General features: G+C 59.9%; 1 protein-coding gene across 1 annotated transcript in view; it reads right to left on the reverse strand.

The window, feature by feature from the left end:
* LOC144489933 (matrix metalloproteinase-25-like) overlaps positions 1–7,500 on the reverse strand; it is a gene marked incomplete at its 3' end in the record, with an annotated part of 16,041 nt that overhangs the window by 5,936 nt on the left and 2,605 nt on the right. The gene's annotated exons all lie outside the window — the stretch shown is intronic.

Genomic DNA, 7,500 nt, shown 5'->3' on the forward strand with positions numbered 1-7,500 from the left:
GTGTGCCCGTCTGTCCCCTCTCTCCCCATAGCCCAGAATCCCCACACTAATCCCACTGCCCCGCTCTCTCCCCATAGCCCAGAATCCCCACACTAATCCCACTGCCCCGCTCTCTCCCCATAGCCCTGTATCAATCCCCAAACTAATCCCACTGCCCCGCTCTCTCCCCATAGCCCAGAATCCCCACACTAATCCCACTGCCCCGCTCTCTCCCCATAGCCCAGAATCCCCACACTAATCCCACTGCCCCGCTCTCTCCCCATAGCCCTGTATCAATCCCCAAACTAATCCCACTGCCCCGCTCTCTCCCCATAGCCCTGTATCAATCCCCAAACTAATCCCACTGCCCCACTCTCTCCCCATAGCCCGGAATCCCCAAACTAATCCCACTGCCCCGCTCTCTCCCACAGCCCTGTATCAATCCCCAAACTAATCCCACTGCCCCGCTCTCTCCCCATAGCCCAGAATCCCCAAACTAATCCCACTGCCCCGCGCTCTCCCCATAGCCCTGTATCAATCCCAAACTAATCCCACTGCCCCGCTCTCTCCCCACAGCCCGGAATCAATCCCCAAACTAATCCCACTGCCCCGCTCTCTCCCCATAGCCCGGAATCAATCCCCAAACTAATCCCACTGCCCCGCTCTCTACCCATAGCCCGGAATCAATCCCCAAACTAATCCCACTGCCCCGCTCTCTCCCCATAGCCCAGAATCCCCACACTAATCCCACTGCCCCGCTCTCTCCCCATAGCCTTGTATCAATCCCCAAACTAATCCCCCTGCCCCGCTCTCTCCCCATAGCCCTGTATCAATCCCCAAACTAATCCCACTGCCCCGCTCTCTCCCCATAGCCCAGAATCCCCAAACTAATCCCACTGCCCCGCTCTCTCCCCATAGCCCTGTATCAATCCCCAAACTAACCCCACTGCCCCGCTCTCTCCCTATAGCCCTGTGTCAACCCCCAAACTAATCCCACTGCCCACTCTCTCCCCATAGCCCTGTATCAATCCCCAAACTAATCCCACTGCCCACTCTCTCCCCATAGCCCTGTATCAATCCCCAAACTAATCCCACTGCCCCGCTCACTCCCCATAGCCCTGTATCAATCCCCAAACTAATCCCACTGCCCCGCTCTCTCCCCATAGCCCTGTATCAATACCCAAACTAATCCCACTGCCCCGCGCTCTCCCCATAGCCCTGTATCAATCCCCAAACTAATCCCACTGCCCCACTCTCTCCCCATAGCCCTGTATCAATCCCCAAACTATTCCCACTGCCCCGCTCTCTCCCCATAGCCCTGTATCAATCCCAAACTAATCCCACTGCCCCGCTCTCTCCCCATAGCCCGGAATCCCCAAACTAATCCCACTGCCCCACTCCCTCCCCATAGCCCTGTATCAATCCCCAAACTAATCCCACTGCCCCACTCCCTCCCCATAGCCCTGTATCAATCCCCAGATTAATCCCACTGCCCTGCTCTCTCCCCATAGCCCTGTATCAATCCCCAAACTAATCCCACTGCCCCGCTCTCTCCCCATAGCCCTGTATCAATCCTCAAACTAATCCCACTGCCCCGCTCTCTCCCCATAGCCCGGAATCCCCAAACTAATCCCACTGCCCCGCTCTCTCCTCATAGCCCTGTATCAATCCCCAAACTAATCCCACTGCCCCGCTCTCTCCCCATAGCCCTGTATCAATCCCCAAACTAATCTCACTGCCCCGCTCTCTCCCCATAGCCCGGAATCCCCAAACTAATCCCACTGCCCCACTCTCTCCCCATAGCCCGGAATCCCCAAACTAATCCCACTGCCCCGCTCTCTCCTCATAGCCCTGTATCAATCCCCAAACTAATCCCACTGCCCCGCTCTCTCCCCATAGCCCTGTATCAATCCCCAAACTAATCCCACTGCCCCGCTCCCTCCCCATAGCCCTGTATCAATCCCCAAATTAATCCCACTGCCCCACTCTCTCCCCATAGCCCTGTATCAATCCCCAGACTAATCCCACTGCCCCGCTCTCTCCCCATAGCCCTGTATCAATCCCCAAACTAATCCCACTGCCCCGCTCCCTCCCCATAGCCCTGTATCAATCTCCAAACTAATCCCACTGCCCCGCTCCCTCCCCAGAGCCCTGTATCAATCCCCAAATTAATCCCACTGCCCCACTCTCTCCCCATAGCCCTGTATCAATCCCCAAACTAATCCCACTGCCCCGCTCTCTCCCCATAGCCCTGTATCAATCCCCAAACTAATCCCACTGCCCCGCTCTCTCCCCATAGCCCTGTATCAATCCCCAAACTAATCCCACTGCCCTGCTCTCTCCCCATAGCCCTGTATCAATCCCCAAACTAATCCCACTGCCCCGCTCCCTCCCCATAGCCCTGTATCAATCCCCAAATTAATCCCACTGCCCCACTCTCTCCCCATAGCCCTGTATCAATCCCCAGACTAATCCCACTGCCCCGCTCTCTCCCCATAGCCCTGTATCAATCCCCAAACTAATCCCACTGCCCCGCTCCCTCCCCATAGCCCTGTATCAATCTCCAAACTAATCCCACTGCCCCGCTCCCTCCCCATAGCCCTGTATCAATCCCCAAATTAATCCCACTGCCCCACTCTCTCCCCATAGCCCTGTATCAATCCCCAGACTAATCCCACTGCCCCACTCTCTCCCCATAGCCCTGTATCAATCCCCAAACTAATCCCACTGCCCTGCTCTCTCCCCATAGCCCTGTATCAATCCCCAAACTAATCCCACTGCCCCACTCTCTCCCCATAGCCCTGTATCAACCCCCAAACTAATCCCACTGCCCCGCTCTCTCCCCATAGCCCTGTATCAATCCCCAAACTAATCCCACTGCCCCGCGCTCTCCCCATAGCCCTGTATCAATCCCCAAACTAATCCCACTGCCCCACTCTCTCCCCATAGCCCTGTATCAATCCCCAAACTAATCCCACTGCCCCGCTCTCTCCCCATAGCCCTGTATCAATCCCAAACTAATCCCACTGCCCCGCTCTCTCCCCATAGCCCTGTATCAATCCCCAAACTAATCCCACTGCCCCGCTCTCTACCCATAGCCCTGTATCAATCCCCAAACTAATCCCACTGCCCCGCTCTCTCCCCATCGCTCTGTATCAATCCCCAAACTAATCACACTGCCCCGCTCTCTCCCCATAGCCCTGTATCAATCCCCAAACTAATCCCACTGCCCCGCTCTCTACCCATAGCCCTGTATCAATCCCCAAACTAATCCCACTGCCCCGCTCTCTCCCCATAGCCCTGTATCAATCCCCAAACTAATCCCACTGCCCCACTCTCTCCCCATAGCCCTGTATCAATCCCCAAACTAATCCCACTGCCCCGCTCTCTCCCCATAGCCCTGTATCAATCCCCAAATTAATCCCACTGCCCCACTCTCTCCCCATAGCCCTGTATCAATCCCCAGACTAATCCCACTGCCCCGCTCTCTCCCCATAGCCCTGTATCAATCCCCAAGCTAATCCCACTGCCCCGCTCCCTCCCCATAGCCCTGTATCAATCTCCAAACTAATCCCACTGCCCCGCTCCCTCCCCATAGCCCTGTATCAATCCCCAAATTAATCCCACTGCCCCACTCTCTCCCCATAGCCCTGTATCAATCCCCAGACTAATCCTACTGCCCCACTCTCTCCCCATAGCCCTGTATCAATCCCCAAACTAATCCCACTGCCCTGCTCTCTCCCCATAGCCCTGTATCAATCCCCAAACTAATCCCACTGCCCCACTCCCTCCCCATAGCCCTGTATCAATCCCCAGATTAATCCCACTGCCCTGCTCTCTCCCCATAGCCCTGTATCAATCCCCAAACTAATCCCACTGCCCCGCTCTCTCCCCATAGCCCGGAATCCCCAAACTAATCCCACTGCCCCACTCTCTCCCCATAGCCCGGAATCCCCAAACTAATCCCACTGCCCCGCTCTCTCCTCATAGCCCTGTATCAATCCCCAAACTAATCCCACTGCCCCGCTCTCTCCCCATAGCCCTGTATCAATGCCCAAACTAATCCTACTGCCCCGCTCCCTCCCCATAGCCCTGTATCAATCCCCAAACTAATCCCACTGACCCGCTCCCTCCCCATAGCCCTGTATCAATCCCCAAATTAATCACACTGCCCCACTCTCTCCCCATAGCCCTGTATCAATCCCCAGACTAATCCCACTGCCACGCTCTCTCCCCATAGCCCTGTATCAATCCCCAAACTAATCCCACTGCCCCGCTCCCTCCCCATAGCCCTGTATCAATCTCCAAACTAATCCCACTGCCCCGCTCCCTCCCCATAGCCCTGTATCAATCCCCAAATTAATCCCACTGCCCCACTCTCTCCCCATAGCCCTGTATCAATCCTAAACTAATCCCACTGCCCTGCTCTCTCCCCATAGCCCTGTATCAATCCCCAAACTAATCCCACTGCCCCACTCTCTCCCCATAGCCCTGTATCAACCCCCAAACTAATCCCACTGCCCCGCTCTCTCCCCATAGCCCTGTATTAATCCCAAACTAATCCCACTGCCCCGCTCTCTCCCCATAGCCCTGTATCAATCCCCAAACTAATCCCACTGCCCCGCTCTCTCCCCATAGTCCTGTATCAATCCCAAACTAATCCCACTGCCCCGCTCTCTCCCCATAGCCCTGTATCAATCCCCAAACTAATCCCACTGCCCTGCTCTCTACCCATAGCCCTGTATCAATCCCCAAACTAATCCCACTGCCCCGCTCTCTCCCCATAGCCCTGTATCAATCCCCAAACTAATCCCACTGCCCCGCGCTCTCCCCATAGCCCTGTATCAATTCCCAAACTAATCCCACTGCCCCACTCTCTCCCCATAGCCCTGTATCAATCCCCAAACTAATCCCACTGCCCCGCTCTCTCCCCATAGCCCTGTATCAATCCCAAACTAATCCCACTGCCCCGCTCTCTCCCCATAGCCCTGTATCAATCCCCAAACTAATCCCACTGCCCCGCTCTCTCCCCATAGCCCTGTATCAATCCCCAAACTAATCCCACTGTCCCGCTCTCTCCCCATAGCCCTGGATCAATCCCCAAACTAATCCCACTGTCTCGCTCTCTCCCCATAGCCCTGTATCAATCCCCAAAATAATCCCACTGCCCCGCTCTCTCCCCATAGCCCTGTATCAATCCCCAAACTAATCCCACTGCCCCACCCTCTCCGCATAATCTGGTATCAATCCCCGGATCCCTATGTCCCACAGCGACGCGCGGATCCCTCTGTCCCACAGCGACGCCCAGATCCCTCTGTCCCGCAGCGACGCCCAGATCCCTCTGTCCCAAAGCGACGCCCGGATCCCTCTGTCCCACAGCGACGCCCGGATCCCTCTGTCACACAGTGACGCCCGGATCCCTCTGTCCCACAGTGACGCCCGGATCCCTCTGTCCCACAGCGACACCCGGATCCCTCTGTCCCGCAGCGACGCCCGGATCCCTCTGTCCCGCAGCGACGCCCGGATCCCTCTGTCCCATAGCGACGCCCGGATCCCTCTGTCCCGCAGCGACGCCCGGATCCCTCTGTCCCGCAGCGACGCCCGGCTCCCTCTGTCCCACAGCGACGCCCGGATCCCTCTGTCCCGCAGCGACGCCCGGATCCCTCTGTCCTGCAGCAACGCCCGGATCCCTCTGTCCCACAGCGACGCCCGGATCCCTCTGTCCCGCAGCGACGCCCGGATCCCTCTGTCCCGCAGCGACGCCCGGATCCCTCTGTCCCACAGCGACGCCCGGATCCCTCTGTCCCGCAGCGACGCCCGGATCCCTCTGTCCCGCAGCGACGCCCGGATCCCTCTGTCCCACAGCGACGCCCTAATCCCTCTGTCCCACAGCGACGCCCGGATCCCTCTGTCCCGCAGCGATGCCCAGATCCCTCAGTCCCACAGCGACGCCAGAATCCCTCTGTCCCACAGCGACGCCCGGATCCCTCTGTCCCACAGCGACGCCAGAATCCCTCTGTCCCACAGCGACGCCAGAATCCCTCTGTCCCACAGCGACGCCCGGATCCCTCTGTCCCGCAGCGACGCCAGAATCCCTCTGTCCCACAGCGACGCCCGGATCCCTCTGTCCCACAGCGACGCCCGGATCCCTCTGTCCCGCAGCGACGCCAGAATCCCTCTGTCCCACAGCGACGCCCGGATCCCTCTGTCCCACAGCGACGCCCGGATCCCTCTGTCCCTCAGCGACACCTGGATCCCTCTGTCCCACAGCGACGCCCGGATCCCTCTGTCCCACAGCGACGCCCGGATCCCTCTGTCCTGCAGCGACGCCCGGATTCCTCTGTCCCACAGTGACGCCCGGATCCCTCTGTCCCGCAGCGACGCCAGAATCCCTCTGTCCCACAGCGACGTCCGGATCCCTCTGTCCCGCAGTGACACCTGGATCCCTCTGTCCCACAGCGACGCCCGGATCCCTCTGTCCCGCAGTGACGCCCGGATCCCTCTGTCCCACAGCGACACCCGGATCCCTCTGTCCCACAGCGACACCCGGATCCCTCTGTCCCACAGCGACGCCCGGATCCCTCTGTCCCACAGCGACACCCGGATCCCTCTGTCCCACAGCGACGCCCGGATCCCTCTGTCCCACAGGGACACCCGGATCCCTCTGTCCCACAGCGACGCCCGGATCCCTCTGTCCCACAGCGACACCCGGATCCCTCTGTCCCACAGCGACACCCGGATCCCTCTGTCCCACAGCGACGCCCGGATCCCTCTGTCCCGCAGCGACGCCCGGATCCCTCTGTCCCACAGCGACGCCCGGATCCCTCTGTCCCGCAGCGACACCTGGATCCCTCTGTCCCACAGCGACGCCCGGATCCCTCTGTCCCGCAGCGACACCTGGATCCCTCTGTCCCACAGCGACGCCCGGATCCCTCTGTCCCGCAGCGACACCCGGGTCCCTCTGTCCCACAGCGACACCCAGATCCCTCTGTCCAACAGCGACGCCCGGATCCCTCTGTCCCACAGCGACGCCCGGATCCCTCTGTCCCACAGCGACACCCGGATCCCTCTGTCCCACAGCGACGCCCGGATCCCTCTGTCCCACAGCGACGCCCAGATCCCTCTGTCCCGCAGCGACGCCCGGATCCTTCTGTCCCACAGCGACACCTGGATCCCTCTGCCCCACCGCGACGCCCAGATCCCTCTGTCCCGCAGTGACGCCCGGATCCCTCTGTCCCACAGTGACGCCCAGATCCCTCTGTCCCACAGCGACGCCCAGATCCCTCTGTCCCACAGCGACGCCCGGATCCCTCTGTCCCACAGCGACACCTGGATCCCTCTGTCCCGCAGTGACGCCCGGATCCCTCTGCCCCGCAGCGACACCCGGATCCCTCTGTCCCACAGCGACGCCCGAATCCCTCTGTCCCACAGCGACGCCCGGATCCCTCTGTCCCACAGCGACGCCCGGATCCCTCTGTCCCGCAGCGACGCCCGGATCCCTCTGTCCCGCAGCGACGCCCG

Source organism: Mustelus asterias, unplaced genomic scaffold (assembly GCF_964213995.1).
Source record: "Mustelus asterias unplaced genomic scaffold, sMusAst1.hap1.1 HAP1_SCAFFOLD_2686, whole genome shotgun sequence".
NCBI classification, from domain to species: Eukaryota; Metazoa; Chordata; class Chondrichthyes; order Carcharhiniformes; family Triakidae; genus Mustelus; species Mustelus asterias.